Below are 20846 nucleotides of genomic sequence, written 5' to 3'. Positions count from 1 at the left end.
TATATTAAGATCATTATATTTTTATTGAAATTGGTTGGAAATTAGGAATTTCCTACACTAAAACTTTCTTCCCCCTCTCCCGAGAAATTTTAATTGAAAAATGCATGAACTTCCTTAACTGGAAAAGATGTTTTACTTTTGGGGGAATGTTGGAGGGAGAGTGGAACATGGGAAACATAAAAAGTTAGACTTCTCATGAGAAGCACAATTTATGAAAATAAGCACATTAATTGGCAAAAAGCTAGATTGAAAAAACTGTAATTTACCCTTGTTATTAGCAGGCAAAATGAAAAAGATTGTATTAATTTTGCATGCACTCATATTTTGAAAAAATAAGGAAAAATAAGTGCTATACAAAAGCAGCAGCATGTTATTACATCCTTGTTTAAGAACTAAATAGTGACTGTGTGTGCTATATAGTGATGCAGACCAGTGGGCAATAATAGTATATAGCAGTGGCCTAAGTGAATATTTCTGAGTAGGTAAAATTTATATAATCAGCAAATTAAGTTAATGAAGTAATTGTAGTAAGCTGAAAATGTTCCTTTATCCAAAGTCATGCTGTATTTCTAGCTTAACTTTTCAGCTTTACCAGCCTTTTGCTGTTGAAACCCACTTTCTGTTTGAAAGATTTACATCCAGTTAACTTGTCATTGATATCCCTGGAGCTTCTGAATACTGTCAGAAAAACATGAAGGTTTTAGGAGTGAAATAGGGACAATGAAAGAAAAATAAGATTTAAATACCGTAAGTGAATTGTGCTTTGTTCAAGTTTAAACAACAACAAAAAATCTGTATCTAATCTCCAGGAAAGCAAATGAATTCTCAGGTCAGTGCTGATGGCAAGTAGTCAGGAATTCAGGTATACTTTTCTGTTATTCAGTAATAAGATCTATTTTCTCATAAAACAGACTCACATGAGTTTGGAGGCAGTATATAATAAATGAAATATAAAATACTGCATTAAAATAGGAGGGTTACTACCATGATATCATAGAAATTCAAAGCTAATATTGCCAGATGAACTATACTGGCTTCTTTGTGTCCAGATACGATCACCAAAAAAAGAAAAAAGCATGACCATACCTTTCTCATGCTAAAAAGTATGCAGTATACCCTGCACAATTTGAAATGTTAACTTAATAGGGCTTCTACTGTAATATCTCCTGCTCACCCCATGAGTTCTAAGAATGTAATTTGTAAAATAGTTCTTAAATGGCAGTCAATCCTAGTTCCACAAGGGTTACTAGTGTATATTACATACATATATTAAAATAAAGTTCAAATTCAAGAGGCAAAAGAAGGGGGGGGGGGAGGGGGGTGCTGCTTTATACATGCAAAAATTTTTAATCCAACCTTTAATTGCCAGTCTAATCTGAGCCTGCATGGAGGACAATGTGTTTTTACATCAAATATTGGAATGCATTTCTGGTGAATAAATTGATCACTAAAACTTGAAAAACACCGTCAATCTAAATTTTTTCAAAATTCAGACTGAATGTAGAATTACTTTCTTTTTTCTTTTTGGAAGAGGGAATAGATTCACAAAACTAGCAGCGAGGAGACAACAACTGTTTTTCTTCTTCATCTTCCCCTCTCTACCCACACACCTCTACCCCCACAAATTTGAAGAACTCACCATATGTTTTTTAATGCAGTAACTCCTATATATAGGAGACTAGGTTTCAACTCCTTCCCCCTGACTGAGATTTAAACCCTTCTTTTCTACCTGCCAGGGGAATCACCTAGCCACTGGATATTCTGCAGTGGTGTGCTCTCACCTGAGCTATTTAAACTGCTACTTTGACCTAGCTGTGTGCCTCCCAAGTGAATGCTTTAACCACCAGACCAAAGAGTCATTCTCTCTCTTTGACTCAGTATTTAAATAATCCATGCAGAACAGCTTTTTCCATGGGGATTGAGAGAAGCCAATTATAGATTTCTCACTGGTTTAAGAACTCTTCCGGGAAAGTGAAAATGTGAGTTCAAGAATGTGCAGACAAAGAGGGTCTTGAACCTGATTGTCCCACATTGTATATCAGGTGAGACCCTAACCACGGAGCTGTTGAATAAATGAAGAGAGGGGGGATTCGCTTTACTTCCATGAATGATTTACAAAGAGTGTGTAAACCTAATCTTTCATTTCCAGTTCCTTGGTTTTGTGTCTAAATAGCTTCTGCAGAGTTGCCTATGTCTCTGGCAAGTGTACAGATTAATGATGTGACAAAAATACTAATTTTAGGAATGGTGAAGGATAATTTTTCTCCACACTTTTTTTCCTAAATATTTTCTGAATATTTCCGTCAGTCCCAAATGAAATCAAAGTATGGTTTTATTTGGCAGTAAATGCAAAATTTTAGTTAAATTGGGGGGGTGGGTGTGCAGGAGGGGGAAGACAACTGATTTTTTCCATACCTCTTTTGTTAAAGCATCTAACTGAAAAACTATTAATACACAAAGCCCTGTTGCATATGCTTCCATATTTCTTAACACTTCTTAATTCAAGAACCTGTACTGAACTACCATGCTTTCATTAAGAAGGTCTAGTAGAACTTGCTAGCCACAAGAACGCTCATTTCAATTCAGACACAAAGATCAATACAAAACCAACACTGCCTGTTTATGAATTCCGAGACATCTTTCTCTACAGCTTACATTGCCAAAGAATGTGAGGAAAAGCCAAAATAAAGTATAGGTGAATTTTTGGATGGGGTGGGGGGAGCCAGGAAAATCTTTCAGGCAAAGGTCAGCTATTGACTACTTGCAGGAAAATGGCTCAATAGTAGTCTGCAGATACAGAACAAGTTGTTAAATATTGCAAATCTGTCCAGTCACACAGCAGGTTTGCTCATACCAGTTGTGAAACCCAGAGTTCCTGAGTCTTAATTCAGTCAACAATCATCCCTTCCTTTAGGGGTGTAGTAAAGGAATAAGAATGGTAGCGTGCCATCCCCTAACTAGAAAGACAGCTTGTTTTTAATCTTGATTTCCCAAGCTATCTTTTGCTTTATATCAGTGAACGAATGGTCAAGAACATAATGCACTTCCTTCTCCAAGAGATAAACAAGAGAAAGATCAAGACATAATCCAAAGAACCAAGTCAAGCTTGCTAAACCTTCCTGACTGGGTTTCTTCAGCTTGCCCTTTCAGAAGTTTACCGGGGAAAATTAAGAAATCCTTTCCTTTTCTGGTTACACATATTTACAGAGATCCACTGTGCATTTCATGGGGGAAGGGAATAGTCTTTGCACATTTAGTATCCTAGATATCCAGATCTGCTGTGGAAGGCAGTTATACCATAGTAGGTATTTAGGCAGCTCTGATGCTCTCACTTTAAATCAGAACATTTTAATGAAATATCTAACAGATCTGTTGTGTTGCTGGTGCTTTTTTATTAAATGCTAATAGGAAACACACCTGAACTCTGAGTTGTTCTCGTGTGTCAGTTCTCCCAAAATAATGCCTTTTTCTGAAAGACCTTCTAATCAGAATCTCCAAAGAAATCAACATTCTTGCTGGAAGACTCGGTTGTATTTGCTAGTTGTTAATTTGTTGTTTGTTGACTATTTTGCAAAAGGATATAGTACATTGGATGCTTATAGTTCACTGTTCAAGCAAAAACGGTTGCTTAGTAAAACGTCCTGAATTTTATTTTTAACTAAGCATCTGTCATTCTTGATAATGCTGGACCTTCTTAGTCCCTAAAACTAAAACCAGTTTCCATTCTGGACAGATTAGGATATTTCAACCAATGTTTTCTTTTCAAAACCAAAAATGTTTTCTGAACTACAGGGGTGAAAACAATCATAAAGTGCAATTAATTGATCTTTATTTCTTTCCTCCCATTCCCACCCCCTTAGATTTAAACAGCATATAAGAAAAATGGTAATTAAAAACTTGTAATAATAATTCTTATACATGTTCCGTATGTTGTTTCTTATGTAAGAATCTTCTCTTACTTTATGGATTTCACAAAATAAGCAAAAAGCATATTTAGCAATATACAAAATAAGCATCCAAGATATAAATCTTTAAAGTTATTATCCATTCTTATAAAGCAAATACAAATATGAAGCATTAGTACATGGACAAATTCCACACTGAATGTGGGCGTTTGAAGAAACCTGTAACCTGTCTGTGAAATCAGCAGGGCACACACAGGGATGTGTTTCTTCTGTAGTGCCCGTTCAGCACAGTAGGGGAGCTCACTGGCAGCAGCAACCACATGCAAAGTTAACAGAAACAGAGCAGGAGAAGGTGCTGGAGGAATGATAAAGTGAGTTTTTGCAGTGATTTTAAAAAAAAAAAAAAACAAAAAAAAAAAACAAAAAAAAAAAAACCAAACTTCTTCCAGGACATCCCTCAGTCATCTCAGCATGTCTCTTTCAGGATTTCCCACAGTTAACTTCCTCCTGGTACACAGTATGTATTCTGTATCAAATCTGTCTCCTCCAACTTAAAGCTTGCGCTATCATTATTCAAAATCTTCTTCAACCACACTTGCCACTTGAAACTGTTTTCTTACTTCATCTGGTATCAGAAGACTAAAATTGATATACAGAAACTTAAAAAAAAAAAAACACCAAACCCAAAACAAAACAAACCCCAAACTGAAACTCTTGTAAACATGGGAACCTTTCCTGGCATATTTTTCTCAAAAACAAGCAAAATTTAAGAATGAAAACTATGAACTATTAAAATAAAAACCATAAAGCATGATTTTTTCACAATAAATTTATGTTGAGCACATATGAAATTGCAATTCTCTGTGTTCTTCATTAGTAAGAAAGTTTTTTAAAATTGATTGTTTGGCTTAGTTGGCATTAGATGATCAGGTGCCTCTAGCCTTCTGCTTCAGGGCCTCTCTGTCTTGTTGAGTCAAGCCTGTGCTGGAGCCTTATGTACTTCTCTGTCTTTATATTATTTAGTAGATATAGTTAATCTCCGATTAAATGAATGATGCTTTGCAAAATGATTTTCTAGTCCCATAAATATTTATCAATTGGAAAAATAATGCTCAGTGCTTGAGTTAAGGTAAGTTTTCAGATATGGACTACTGAAGTGTGTAGATATTTATTTTGTGTAAATTATGCTTAGATTCTACAACATGTCCATTCACTAAAAATAATTAGAAAGTCTGTTTTTATGTTCTTGCTCAAACAGTAAGTTATTTAGGTCTCAAATGAGGAAGTGGGAATATATGACAAGTGCAACTTTAATGAAATATTTCTAACTAGACCTTTTAATTTGGTTTATATAAGGCAGACAAATGTTCACTCTTTGTAGAACCGATATACTGCAATTAAAATCATGGAGTTTTTTCTTTTGTACTTACACTTTATTTTCACTTTTCCTATAAAAATGGGGTAAAATCCACATCCACCTGAAGCATAGCTGTGTATAGTAAACTGAATCTTTCTATTACATATTCCCTGCCTGGATGTCACACCAAGGCCACTTAAGTCACTTCAGCACCAGTTTAGAAACACTTCTTCCGAGTACTTTAAGTGTTCATCAAGACCTAACTCTTTGAACATTGCTTTAAGGCATTTTGGCTCTGCTCTGAGTCACTAAAACAAAATTGGAGCATCTGGATGCAGTGTCAAAATAGCTCAGGCAGCTTCAGTGCAGCACCTAAGTGGATAATCTCAACACATAATACAAACACTGCATTAGTGATTGCCAGAAGGCTACAGTTCATCTTCCTCTGAAATACAATATGAGAAAGTACAAGAAAAGTTAAAGGATAATACTTTTTTTCTTCATATCTTCTGTTGTGTGAACAAAGAATCAAGCTGTGTTTTGATGGTTTGTTAAGAGTTCGGCAGCATTTTCAATCCTTATTTGCCCTACTAATCCACTGGTTTTCTCTTCTTTGGACAAAAATGAATGATTTTACAGTTTATGCTGGTTTAGATATGTGAATGCAAAAGAAGGTATCCAGTTGATGATGTTACCTCTGAATCAAAGTAGTGAAAGAAGTATGATAATATTTTTGTTGTCTATTTAGTAATATAACGTCTGATTATACTCTGTTAAATTGTACATAAAATTTCCATAATTCTGTGAGTTATGTGAAATTATATTTCTTTTGCTTTGTTTGCTCTCACAGATGGCAGCAAAATTGCATTCCATTGATTGAAAAGTGCATTGTAAGTACCTCTTTGTTTCTACCGTTGAATTAGGCTTCGTATTTTATTTTTCTGCATCTGCTAAATTTTATCTCATGGATAAAACTGGGTTCTTTCTTGAAAACTGGTGCACAATTAATACTCTATAGGAGCCCATGAGACATCTGGCATGTGGCTACAGATAAAATCCCCAGGACAGATTTCTTTTGCCATAGGCAAGAATAGTTTATGTAAGGCTTAGGCCAACAGGTCAAGAAATATAAATGCAGAAGCATGCTAAACATACCACCTGGCATCACGCTCTGCCTGGAAATGCAGAATTCCAAGTCTCTGACATAGCTGATCTGTGCACACCAGAATGAATACTGGAGAGCAGAACTGGGGCACAGCAGCATATATAGTCTATTTCCTGACTACCTATTTTTCTGACTATATAGCTAGGACTTTATACTTATATGTGTATACAGTGGGACTAAATACAAACAGAAGCATCAGACTGGTTTGAAGCTTTGTTATTTTTCTGTAATTCAGATAATACATGTATTTTGCGTGTGTGTGTGTGTATATATCTGTGTATAAAAACAACACACAATAAAATTATTAGTTGTTTGGTGATACTAAAAAAACCTCTGCTAAACACACTGCTTCACACTACTATTCGAACTATTCACACTACTCTTACAAATGCAGTACCAAACTATATTCCGTTTGGAACATGTCAAGTAAATGGGTGACACTTTTTCTAACATGTCTAACTGCCATTAATTTAGTTAGTATTCATTGTAATTACACTGATCATAATGAATTCATTTAGTATTAATGTGAACATTATACATCTTTTTAGGAACTCCATTATAATTCAGCAATAATTAATGTACATATTAAATGAAGTGTTACTATTCAATGCTATTATAAAGCCATGTTGTTTCATTTGAAAAGCTTTAGAGCAAGTTGTGTTTAATCTGATTGGTATTCTGATTGTTGCCAAAAGGTATTCTGCAATGGCAAAGGGCAATTCACATTGGGAGAGTTGTTAACTTTTCAGAGAGATTCCATGTTTGCGCTTGTCTACTGATCCACTTATAACTTAGCATTTGAGGCAAGATACTTCATAGCCATGATAATGCAAAAAACGTCTAACTATTCTAAAAACATGAAAAATTTCTGACGTTTCAGACCTTATCCAATAAAGGAGGCGTGTGTTTATAAGTGAAGTACTGCAACACCTGCATTTTATGATTGTTCTTCCCTTCTACCCTCCAGGAGTAATCCAAAACTGAGAACCAAGTATTTTTCTTATATCACACACAGCACAATTAGGTGCCTCAAAGGCATCTATGCCCGCTTCAGGGAGCTACGTAAAAATAATGAGTAGGGGAAACACAGCAAAAGAAGAATGGCCGCATTGAACTAGGTTAAGAATTGTCTGGCCAGCATCCTGTCTCTGGGTAGTGATTATAAATATATGCCCAGAGAAAAGTAAGAATAAGAATTACATGATATTTTTCCAGACATCCCCCAGCCTCCAGCAGTTTTAGCTGAAGAAATTTCATTAGATGTATACTGTTTCTAAAGACTAAGATTTTGTTGGTTTTCTCCTCCATTAATCTATTCCCATAAACCTATTTAAACGTTAGAATAGCATCCTGTGACAATGAGTTGCATGGGTCTACTACCCTATTCATTTTGTGCTTAAAGAACTATTATTTTCTTTGTTTTGAATGTGGTTTCTTCTAGCTTCATTTGAATCTACATTGCATTGGATTTGATTGAGCTAGAAAAAGCGTAAATGGTTAATACCTATCCATTCCCTCTTTGCCACCCATGATTTGAGAGTCTCATCTATATCCTTCTTTGGAGGTCATCTTTTCAAGAGAAGTATCTTACTCTGCTACCTCTACAGAAGCTGTTGATCATCTTTGTACCCCCTTTTTGGGTTTTGTGTGCTACATGTGGTTTTCAAAGTATGAGAGGCTCTTAGGTTTATACTATTTCAAAATGATTCCCCCAGCTTTTCTTCTCAGTTTCTTACTGAATACTGATATTGAACACTTATGGAACTATTGGCTCATTTCTCCATGGTAATTGTCGGCTCTAAGCCCACTATGTTGTATGCAATGTTAAATTGCCCCCCGCCTTGTGCATCACTTCACATTTATTTACAGGGCATTTAATCTGCCATTGTATTGCCTATTCATTCAGTCTTGTAAGCTGTTTCTGGAATTCTACACTGTCTGTCCTTGTCCTGACTATCCCAAATAACTCTGATCAGGAACATTTCTCACCAACTGTCATCCCCTTTCCCAGATCATTTATGAATGTTGAACAGTACAGGCCCCAGAAAAGGTCTTTGCAAAAGTTCAGCAGCAATGTCTCTTGATTGCAGGAACTGGATATGTACTCTGAATTCTCTACTACTTAGCCTTTAAGTATCAGTTATACATGCCTTCCTTCTTATCTGCTTACTTTTCTAATAGCCTCATTTTTTAATAGCCTTTGTTGAGAAACTTTAGCAAAAGCCTTTTGCAAATCCAAGGTAGACTCCAACTAAGCAACTCCAGGCAACCAAATCACTCCCATTCATATGTCTGTTCAGCGATTCAGAGTACTTCAGCAGGTCTGCAAAGCAGGAATTTCCTTTACAAAAGCCATCCTTACTCATCCAAGGTATAGCATATTTATCCAAGGTCCACTCTTGAGTTTTTTATTACAGTTTATACTAACTTGCCCAATATGTACATCAGTCTCATAGACTGTGGTTTTTTACATCTGCTATTTAACTTTTTATTCAAATTTATCTTCACTGCATTTTACATCTTCTAGCTCTCGGTATCTTTGCAATTTTAGGTGAGAGATAATGCACCATCGCTAGTCAATAAACTCTTTCATCTGTGAATTGTCTTACAACTCAGTGAATACTATCTTATCCTAATGATTTGTTACTATTCATTTTCTCATCACTTCCTTTCTCCTTCAAGTGGATATTCCCACTGAGAGTTATTAGGATACATTATTACACAGCAAGCAATCTTTACCTGTAGTTTTACAAAATATGTCAATGTAATGCTAATTAATAAGAAGTCAGCTAATCTATGAACTTCTGATTTCTCTTCTCCTTATATATTTGACCTTGGGCAAATCACTTAACCTCTGCATTTCTTTATTGTTTCCCTTCCTAAAATAGAAGTAATGTAATGAGTGTTCCCTTTAAACCTGTTGAGCTTTACAGATTACACGTATGCTAGGTATTCTTATTTATTTTTCACACTAAAATGAATTAAATTTTGGAATAGAATAGTGGATAAAATACAATACATTTTAACAGTTATGAAATAGTTACCCCTATGAGAGAGAGAATCAGAAACTAATTGGAACTGCCCTAGATTTTAAAAAAGTTCTTTGGTTACTTTAGAAAAATAAAAGATGAAAACAAATGTTTTTGTACACTACATGCTGAATTTCTCTACTTTCTTTTGTAAATGTCCTTTTTTTGATTGATGCATTAATAAGAAATTTATTCTCCTCCTTAGTCTTTATTGTGGTTTTTATGTCATATAAATGTATACATAGAAATTCAAGATGTATTTTGTACTAATTAGTCAGAAACGTTGAAAATATTTGTTGATATGCTGGATTAAAGTAGACCAGCACACTCACTGCAAGTGTTGCTTCTTATTGAACTCAGCAGTTGCCACTTGTGAAGCGTTAATGAAATTTTTGTCCTCTTCTTTTATTAGAATCTTTTCTGTCTTCCCCGTGTTGAAGTATCTTTCTCCCTTTCTCAGGCAAAATTAATTCATCCAGTAGCTAGCTTCCTGCTTCTGTAGAGAGGAGACTGCAGCATTAAACTTTAAATAGATCAAAATCAAATCTAGTTATGCTCAAATACATAATGTTTAAGTTTACATGTCGAAGGCTTGCTTTTCTAAAGTAAACCAGATAAGCATGTTCTCAGTACTACTTTTCCTATTGTTGTATGCCTTCCAGCTTTCAGTGTCGTCAAGTACTTTTCTGTTTAGATCTGATCTTAGGCTCTATGGAAGTCTTCTACTAATTCTTTCTTATAGGTTAGTGAGACTTAGTTGCGAACAGTCCTGTCTACCATAATGTTGTTCCATAACATGCCATTAGAAATCTTTTTTTTATAAATAATCATCCAAAGTATTTAGCTCCAGTTACTATTAGTGACTTATGATCCTGTCTGCAGAGATATTGAACTCCAGCAGCTATGTTTGAAATGAAAGGGAACTGTTGATTCAAAATACTTGTAGAAATAAGATTACTAACACATAGAGCTGGTTAATGTTTTCTAAAATTTTTATATATTTCATTCTGGTTTTAAATTTTAGTAAATATATGATATACTATTTATGTAAAATGCTATTTTGTCCTTCCCTCTGAAGGATGAATTCTATGTTTCTGACCGTCTACAGAGGTGGCAGAAGTGTTTAAAAGGTTCAATGACAAAATTTAACAGCCTTTGAATTTCTTGTTGAAAAAATACCAGTCTTTAGGAACAATGTAATTTATTGCATTTCATGCATACTTTATGGGCAGACTAAATGTGATTTTTACTAACTGCTTATTTGGCGGCACCAACGGAAGTGCAGCTTAGTCTCACTCCTACCTTTCTGGTTGGGACTAGTTTGGATAGATAGTAGGTTATTCTTCCTTTTTAATCTGGTACATTAATCCATATTTTTCAGGCAATTATACCGTCTCTTTTCTTTTTAAAAGATATTCTATATTCTCTCTTGTCTTGTTTCCAAACACCTTCATTTTGAATCTCACTACATTAACATTTGTTCTACTGGTGCCCTTTTATTCCAACTTCCTTGTGACTCTTTAAGGCCTTTGTTCTTATTCTCAGTTTTTTCTTTCCCAACTGATATTGATGTTTACCTTTTTAAGTACCTGCATGATGGCTGTTCTGGAGGTATTCTTTGGACATGGGAATATTTCAGTTAGATCAGTCTCTCAATGGTACATCTAGTTCTTCTTTTAAAATAGCATGAAGGAAAGATGGAGAAATGATTATGCAGGAATACTCATGAAGAGTTTTCTCCCTGTAATATATGAAATCAACTATTAATCCAAATAAAAATTGTCTTTAAACGGTGTTTGTCTTGAATCAATTTAATTCAAAGGAATTTCAAGGAACCGGGAGATATTTTTATTTCTAACTGGGTTCCCAGCAAGGAGGATCAGATTGCAAGTTGCATATTGTGTGCCCAGTGCTTGAGCATCCTTAGGGATTCTGCCCCATTGCTTTCACTTAAGCTTTGCTTTTCAAGATTAGGATTTGGACCTATCTCAGTAGAGGAATTAAAAAATAAGTGCCTAAAGACATGCTGTCTAACAGATACGTAATACACCACATTTTAGCCCAGAGCCACTTTCTATAGTGTTGTTTAAGCTCTCAGAAAAAATAGTATTTACAATGAAAACCTTTAACAATCTTTTACCATGCTTGCTAGCAGGCACTGATTTAATGCTAATGTGACAGCTAAGATTTTAGTGAGAGACACTTTTATTTCCCTGATAAGGGAAGTGTTACACATTCTGAAAACCAGACAGATTTTTCTGGCCATTGTCTCCTCATGTTTGTGCCAGTAGGGATTTGCTGACTACTCAAATTATCTTTCACAGGTTAGCACATGTCTATCTTATATAGAAATGTTTATCTATCTTTCTGACATTTCTTTAAATGGTCGTATTTTTTAAAAAATGAAAACAGACTTTGTTGTTGTTAATAAGTGGCTACCTAACGTTTCCCCCAAAACTGCTAGACTTTTATAATGCAAGACATCAATTTAGGATGAGCTTGCATTCTAGCAAATCAAATTATATTTCTTACAAAATACATTCATAATTCGCAGTAGACTCTTCTCTGAAAAAAGTGAAAAGACAATATTATAATCTTGATAACATTTATGATGTTAGAAAAAGGTGCTGATACATTAAATTAAGCTCCATTTTATTTCGACTGTGATTCTGGATGAAAAGTGCTTTATTTTTTATTTGTTCTAGCAAGACTCATTTATACATCTCTACAAACTACAAACCATATTATTTAATCTTTCCTATGGTCACTCAGAAATTATTATACATCACACCAGATCTCTGTGTATAGTTTATCCTAGTGCATATTTTCAAATCTCTGCCACCTTAATCTTTTTCACTTGGTATGTAATTTTGTATTTTTGAAATATATAAATGAACTTATTTTATGCCTTTGCCAATTTTTTATCCTTTGTTGCAAGAGTTTCATATAATGGTAATTGTACTCGATGTAGTGCAAATCTCGATGTAGGGGAAATCTCAATGTAGAATCTGAGTGGAGGAAAGATAGTACCACTGCCTTTCCACCTTTTTTGAACAAGAAGTGTGGATTTGCTTCTCGGTCTGTGTGTTTCAAAGCTGATATATTTGGGCTAAAGCAGGTATTACTAGCAGTAATTTCTGGGTTTGGGGGCAAAATTTTCAATTCTTCTCTGTTTCACACTGACCTTTAAACCCTTAATATAGTAAAATGAAGTTCTGAACTTCTTTTATTATATGCTGATACATCCACCAATCGTATTAATGTGTTTCTACTGAAATGATCAATTCAAATCAGTTCAATCAATCAGTTCAGATCAATATCAGATCAGTTCATTCTGATATTTAGATATCAAACAGAAGTCAGTTACAGGCCCACAGAAATATGTGGAGTATTATAGTTAAATATCCCTAGATATTTACAGATAGAGCAATTGATTATTATGAATTACAGTCTATTTATATTTTGAAAGTTCTTACAACTATAAGAGCTACCAATTAAATTTCCCTTTTTGAATGAAAACTGAGATTTGGAAGACCAGTTATATTTCAGCTAAAAATAACTCTTCAGTTAGGCAGTGATTTGTGCATGAGGCTCTTACGCTGGTGTGACTGTAATGTTGTATTATGTTTTTCAGAAACAGTAAATCATTTCTTGGTTCACTGTTTTGGTCAGGGTAGACAGATTATTCCTACTATTGTCACCAATATCATCCCAAATGACATTTTAATTCCGCAATGCAGTGTCTAAAGCTAGTTATCCTGGAAAGTGTGATAAAGCAATCTTATCTGTGATAATACTGAATTGAAAGAAACATGCTTTCTGTGTGTTTAACCACTGTGCCAGTTTTCCTATTTTGAAATTTTAAGAATTGTTTTAGAAATGTATGGTTCATTCAGATAAACATTTTCAATAGAGGTAACGATGAAATTGATCCATTGATCTGGAAATGGCCATGGTTCTTTCCTGGTTTTTCGGTTATGTTTCTCACCAGGAGAGACTGAGGGAGCAAATATTTCACTTGGTATCAAATTCCCCCCTTCAGATTACTAAACTGTTACAACAGTACTAATTCAATCCCCAGGTCATTATCAAGCCATTACTATTATCTTGATGAGATAAGGTATCCTGAGCTATGGATATGGTAGAATTCATATCACTATTTCAGCTTGCTTCCATTACCTGAGAGGCATTTTCTTATACTTACATTTACCTAAACTAGTATTATGTTTTGGAAATAAAAAGTCTATCAAAATTTTTAACCTATGGAACAAATGCAGCGATTACATATATGAACTAGAAAACACTACCAGCTTCATCAGGTTAGCAATATTCATGCTTGCTTACTCTTTTGTATTTCAAGTAACGCATTTGCATGTGAAACTATTTCTTATTAGAATTCACCTGAAACGGATATTCCAGATGTCTCTAACACATCAGAGGTTACTCTACCAGTCCTTTCTTAATGCATAGTTGTGTTTTTAAGCATAGCTTTCATTTAAAAGTACTGTGGAGTTGAATCTACCCTGTGGAAACACTGGAAAAAGTAAAGCTACCTGGAAGTTCCAAGCTTGCAGCAGTCATTAGTCTTCAAACAGCCTAGGACACAAAATGAGTGGTTGGAGCTACAGTATTGTTTTACTTTGAATCTTCCAGCCTAAGTTCATATTTTAATTTTCTTCCGTGTGCTAAGCAGAGGTATTTATCAGATTTTGAAGAAGAAAGATAGTAACGTAGAAAAGTCTTCTTGCAGCCAGCCTTGTGAACCTCGCACCAACCTCATTTCTGACGTACATCTTTATTTCATGCTTTTTCCGTTGAGACTGCCTTAAACAACTGTTTCATTTATACTCTAGCAAACTTCCACACAAATTCACAACATAATTCAATTAGACCCAGAAGTTCACTGGCCAAACTAAGCCTGTGTTGAATAAATTCAGAACTATCAAAGGAAAAGTAAAACATTTAAAAGAAAGATTACTGGGTTTGCAGCAAATTTCTTCTGGAGAAATAAAAGCACTTTTCAGGCAACTTTGTTTTTATTATAGTTCAAATAGCATTCTTACTAAATTAAATATGCTTAAGACAAACTGAAGGTCTCTTAAGAAGGAGGGTATACAGTTAGCGCAGTGTAATAACCTATACCATTTTCATACTGCCCTTTAAGCCAGATGTCAGAGGATAAGAAGAAAAAGGATTAAATTTCATGACCATCACTGAAATCCATTCTTTTCTCCTGAAAGGCAGGAAATAAGCAACTAGATTTAACAAATGTGGGAGCTTCTGTTATATCTTATTAATAGTATTTTATTCAGTCACTAAAGTGGGAGACTATTAAAGCAATAACTGACCACGTAATAAAAGTAAAATGCCCTGCTTTGTAAAGTTTGGCAATTTCAGTTTATTTTTTTAAATACAGTTACATTAAAACTTATGCAAAATGTGTAGGTATATTCTTATGTAGAAAAAGCTGTTTTCTGAGCTTTTCCCCCTTTTTTGGTGGGGAGGGATTCTGGATTCTAGATTCTATTCACACTTCTGCTGTATAATGGTAATAGAAAAGACAAATACAGTCCGAAACTTATTTCTTACAAAGTTAAATACATATAGGTTTAAGTTACTTTAGCCACAGGGAGCAATTGATCTGCTTCATCTTATTCTTAATGATTAAAGCTACTGGTGATGAAAAGGTCTGAAAAAAATATAATACTATCTAGAAGGATGACTTTCCATACAGTGGGGTTTTTTTTCCAGAAAATATCCTAATATTGTCTGAAACTGTTTTCCCTCATGTTCCTGAAGTTAAATTACTATACCACAAATTGCTGTAATCCACACCTAAAGATAACTTGTTAAAATGCCTTAAATGTTGCCATCTTTCCAAAAAATAACTTCTTAACTGAATATCCTGCACAGTGACACAAACTTGGCGCAACTTTTCTTGCTCTCCTACAGAAACTGAGATGTAATAATCTACATTGCTGAGAGTACACCTTCACAGAGAGTTAGTTTTTAATTTTTATTAAGCCTGTTCTTATTCGCCTGCAAGGGTTTATTTGCATACATTTAACTCAATACATGCCAGTCCACATTTGTTTTTAATGCCTCATTAATTGTGAAGAAACCTTGACTTCAATACTATGCTTTAAAATTAACTCCAGTGAACTGTGACTGAAAATGATGTTATAGGCTATTAGGTATGATGTGGAAAAATAAGCATGTAATCTATATTATTATATTGCTCTTGCTGCAGATGACAGAAAGACTGTTTAGAAATGAGTGTCAGTGTTCTTACATTTGTTGACAATTTACATGCACGAGCCATGTAGGTAAGAGAGAAAATTTCAGTACCTCTTATAATCTCATATATGTTTGTTTTAATAGAAAGACTGTACAGATATGATTAATTTTTTATGTGTAACTTTCATTTTGTCTAAATCTGCTGGAGCATCTGCTTTAACAAATTTGCAGGCCAAATGCTGGAACAATTACTAGGCCCATCTAATCCCATACATAGACTCATGTGGTTATATACTGATCTCTACAAAGCAACTCCCCGCCTATCACTGACTTGAAAGCGTAATGCTCAGCAAGTTTTCTTTGACCTTAGTTTTGATTTCCACATCTTTATCACCTATCCTTTCTTTGTCTTCATCTTTAGCAGTAAAGGTCATTTGCAACAAACCGTTCTTGAGAGCAGTAGCAAATTAATTTTGTAAAGCATTGTCAGCACCACTGCAAATGTCTGACAGTACTAAACTTTGCAAGGATGCTACTAGTTCATCATTTTTGATCTAGATATCATAATCTGAAACTCTACAATATATATTTCCTAGTTGGTATATTACACTCTTCTTTATGCTCAGCTCTTTTGTCTAAGACTGCAACGTGTAATACTGATTTTCTAGTTTTGATCAATTTATTTAAACTTCAATTTAGTCATCTGCATAGATACCTGTAATTTAATCTCAAGCAGTTCCTGATTCAGATGATATTCACAAAACTTTTCAAATATTGCATCTAATTGCTGAACACTTGTATTAGCATAGCACACACCACTTTTCAGTCACAACAGAGAAAACCACTATCCAGAGTCACTTCCAGTAAACTCTAAGACATAAACTGAAAATATAATTTACCAGGTCTGATGGAAAAGGGACAGATTATAAATATGTTCAGTTGCTTCAAGACAGCTGCTCAGTCTTCAAGTAAACAATTTTTCCAAACAGCAATAACCTATATTCTAGTCAGGGGTTAGAGCTCTTAAGACTTAGTGCCTATGTTCCCTTCTACTAAAAACCAATGCGACCTTACAAGCCACGTTCCGTTAACAGCGTGTCTTTCTAGAGCACTCTAATGACTTTCTGCCCAAATGCTCTTGTTTCTCACTAGACTTGGATGCAGCTGAGGCAGAAATTTATCATTTCCTTCTGCCAGTGATTCTGGGCCAGCAGAAGAGCCATATGTCTATAGGGCGTTAGAGGACTGCTTTTCAGTAGGAAGCCATGTTGGTGAAATTGTTAGCTCTACCACAATATGATTATGTGTCACTAGTGTATTAACTGCAAATGCAGTCCTGAGCAAAAGAGGGTGGGTAACCTGATTCATTCTACTACATGCTGCTGTTGTAAATACTGTGCTACTTAAAGAAAATTGATAAGTGAATGCAAGTAGCAATTTAAAAAACAACTACTATGAAAAAAGGAGTAAAATCATAGATCCATTAAAGTAAACAGTGTAGCTCCCACTGATTTCATCCCAAAGAGTCAACTGATGCTGAACAGCGCTGGTTTATACTGTCTTAGGATACAGGTTTTTTATAGCTTATTGTTGTTGCTGCCATTTTTAGAGCAGGTGAAGCTTTACTGTCGTGCTATTTTTTCATACATCTTAAAGTGGTTTTGCTTAAATATCCTGAAAAGTAGGTAGTATATTTTCTCCATTTATAGATATTTGCAAATAAACAAAAGGAAAAGAATTAACAAAACCATTACACTCAGTTCACCTATTCTTTAAGAATTCAATCTGAATTAATTAATTCAGTCTGAGGGGATTTTTTTTTTTCCACTTTTCCCCTTACTAAAAAATCATATGTAACACTACAGAATGATAAAAGTAACATTTTCTCCCAATATTTAGCTTTGTCAGTATTAAGAATTGTGGTAAAACTAAGGCCACTTTTATACCAGTACCTTCTATGCATAGTTTTGGATTTTCAGATAAAATGCACCAGATTGAGCTCTTCCTCAATAGAGGAACAGATTTAGTATTGTCAGCTGCAGTGTTTCAAAATCCAAGGGGAAATTGACCAAAAAATTACCAGCATTGAAAAATGGCATTGCAATATAGATGTATCTGTCTGCATGTGCATGTATGTATGTATGTGTGTATGTGACAGTCAGTGCTGCTGACTCGTCTAAATGCATTTAGAACTGTCAGTTTTGCTTGGTTACAAAAGTTCTCTCATCCTCCTACGCTTTGGCCAGCAAGTATGTATTCCCATCCCCAAACTCCAAATCAGTCTAGTCCATTCCACCTCTACATGAGTTCTGCCCTTACCCAACTCAACTCTGGGCCTACCAACAGTCTTCATGTCTGCCTTGCCTACGTCTGAATGTCCCCTCTAACCTTTCATTCTGTCCAGCCCATCTTCCCACTCCCTTCTGTCACTACCAGCTTCCTTGCTGGCCACAGTGCCACACCAGCTTTCCAGCTGAGTCACCCTTCCTTTTCCATTTGTTGTCTTCTCCTGTGCAAAGTGCCCGGGAGGAAGCTGAGGTACTAGTCCATTGCTCACCAGGAGGCGAGAAAGAGGATGAGCTATAAACTAACAGATTCCACAGCTCTAATGTGGAAGCAGAGTAGTCTGAAGGAGTAGGGATGACACCATGCCTGCTTCCTGCACTGGCTAAGAAGATGGTGGCTGGATAGCTGGACAGATGACTTTTTCTCAGGCAGGGCTAAAAATCATTAGATTACCTTAGCTTCCTTTGTGGCACACTAAAAACTTGTAATTCATTAAAAAAAAAAAAAGCATATTAGAAAGAGTGTCTTTATGGGAGACTTTTTTCTACTGATACGTATTAATAGGTCAGCTGCGAGGAGAGGAGATTTTGCAAAGAAATGCTCAAAAATTTCCAGTCAGTTTCCATTTTAATTGAAATATTTGTTACCTAAAGGCAGTTTTAATTAATCTACAGGTACAAAACATCCTTAATTATTTCTTCTTAATTCCCATTTTGTAGTTTCCGATTTAAATCTATCCAAAAATGTCCTTTATGTTTTCAGTACACATCCATTCTGAAAATGTATCATCAACAGTATCAGAAATGTATTGTGTTGTGGTAAAAAGGCTCAGTATGTAATAAACATCACAACTCTTTCACAGGAGCCACAGGAAAAGAAGAGGGCTGACTGCTACTGTACTTTATAATTTCCAAGCAGGATATAAACTCCAGTCCTGCAGAGTTGTTAAATCTCACTTATCTTGGTTATTATAGGGTATTAGAATAGTAGATGGTTCTACCTCCAGATATCCCCTGCAGGAAAATTCTCTTATTTCCACTAAAAACTAAATACTTTGAAATTATAGTAAAATAATTCTTATTAAGAACGAACAATTTTTTATTATATCCTAATGTAATATACTGCTTGTTTTGCTAGAGCATTTTCATTCATTTACAGATGCTACTGCTAGTTTTTGCTTGTTGTCATACATGATCTTATCTAGTTTTTACTGCCCTTGTAAAAAACAGTGAACATACAGCAAAGGCAATAGGCAATACAGGAAAAAGTCTGAATCTGTAACTGATCCTTGCCTCTTTTTACCTCTTTGAGTAAAGCACTCCATAATAGTTTACTCTAGGCCTTTGCCCTTTAGTCTAGTATAACCGTGAGTTTTCCAAATGGGAAAAACCAAAGAGGAATCCTTAAAGTAATGTAAAATGAAATCTAGAAATGAACTAGCAGCACTGTAATTAAAAATAAATAAATAAATAAAATCAAACAAGCCAAACACCACACACATACAACCGCACAACTGCGATAACCGAAACATAGTTATCTCAAAGTTTGGTGTGTCTGCCGGGGCTGCTTCAATACATGTGGGGTTTTGTGTTTAAAATATTGTGTACAAAAATATTTGAGCCTGCAGAGTTTACTTTTTTCTCAGAAGAAAGGCTCTGCAGGAGAGAGTTACTGTCCTGTGGAGCTTATAGACTCTGCAGGATCTTTTGCTCAGTGACCCTAGTTTATCCACAATTCATTTATGTGACTGAATCTCATGTCTCCCAGATAAATGAGTTTCAGATCATTAAGGTTGTACTGTCCTTGTTAGTAAGAATATATTACTGGCCAGAGGAATGCCATAATGTCCTTTTCCAAAACATGGGGAAATAATGACTATAGAATTTTTTTTCAGTTTTGTTTACAACTTATAAGCTGTTTCTTGTCCTGTCTCAAGAATAAATTATTGACGAGTTTTCCCATCTCTGGAAACAATATTTTTGTATTCTCTTTGATCTTAAAGAATTTGCAGGCTTTTATGCAACATGGGGTAAATTGGGATGTCGACTAAACCTTCGTAAGAAAGAAATAAAGGATAGCAACAGTATCTATATAGCTGTGCAGTCATTATGATTTAGAAGCAAAAAAACCACATATGAAAGAGGAGAGGTCTTCTATTTAATGTATTGTATGACTAATGTGTAAAGATTACAGGCTGGAAAAAAAATTAAGAAACTAAAAAGAAAGCTTTGTGACAGAAAAAAACCTCACCTTTTTTCTTTCATTTTCTTTTGCATTTTTTGAGATCTTTGGCATACAATATCAGAAATACACTTTATTTAAAATTGCTAAGATTTAAAATTTGGTTTTGCCCATCTTAATTACAAAGATTTAGTAAATTCTAAAAAATAAATTAGGTTGTCTAGAAAACCATTATGTCAAAGATACATTAAAGAGCCATATATCTCAAAAGAAATATGATGATCGATAACATTGTCTTACAGAATATTGAACTGAAGCAATTTCTGAGAATACTGTGTTTTGAATGAGAGAACTGTCTGATGAGTGTGTCAGTGTAATACACAGCGTGCATAGTCATAATGGTTCTGCAATCAGTATTATGTATTCATTAATATGTAACAATTTATTTCACATTAAGTTAAATCTCCTGTGCAGAAAACATAAAACAGGCCTTGTTTGATTACTAAAAATAATGTGTGAATTTGAATTCTGCTATTGTCATTCTGTCATGATATTAGAACTAAAGCTAAAAGAGATACTGATTTGGTTACTCATTCTGTCTTAAAATTTGCTTAATTTTCAGTACAGTGAACAGCAAAGAGAATGACCTGGTTAAATAATCAGGTTTTTAAATTCACCTATTTTTA

Source organism: Mycteria americana, chromosome 4 (assembly GCF_035582795.1).
Source record: "Mycteria americana isolate JAX WOST 10 ecotype Jacksonville Zoo and Gardens chromosome 4, USCA_MyAme_1.0, whole genome shotgun sequence".
NCBI classification, from domain to species: Eukaryota; Metazoa; Chordata; class Aves; order Ciconiiformes; family Ciconiidae; genus Mycteria; species Mycteria americana.
Note: the sequence above shows the minus strand (reverse complement) of the source record.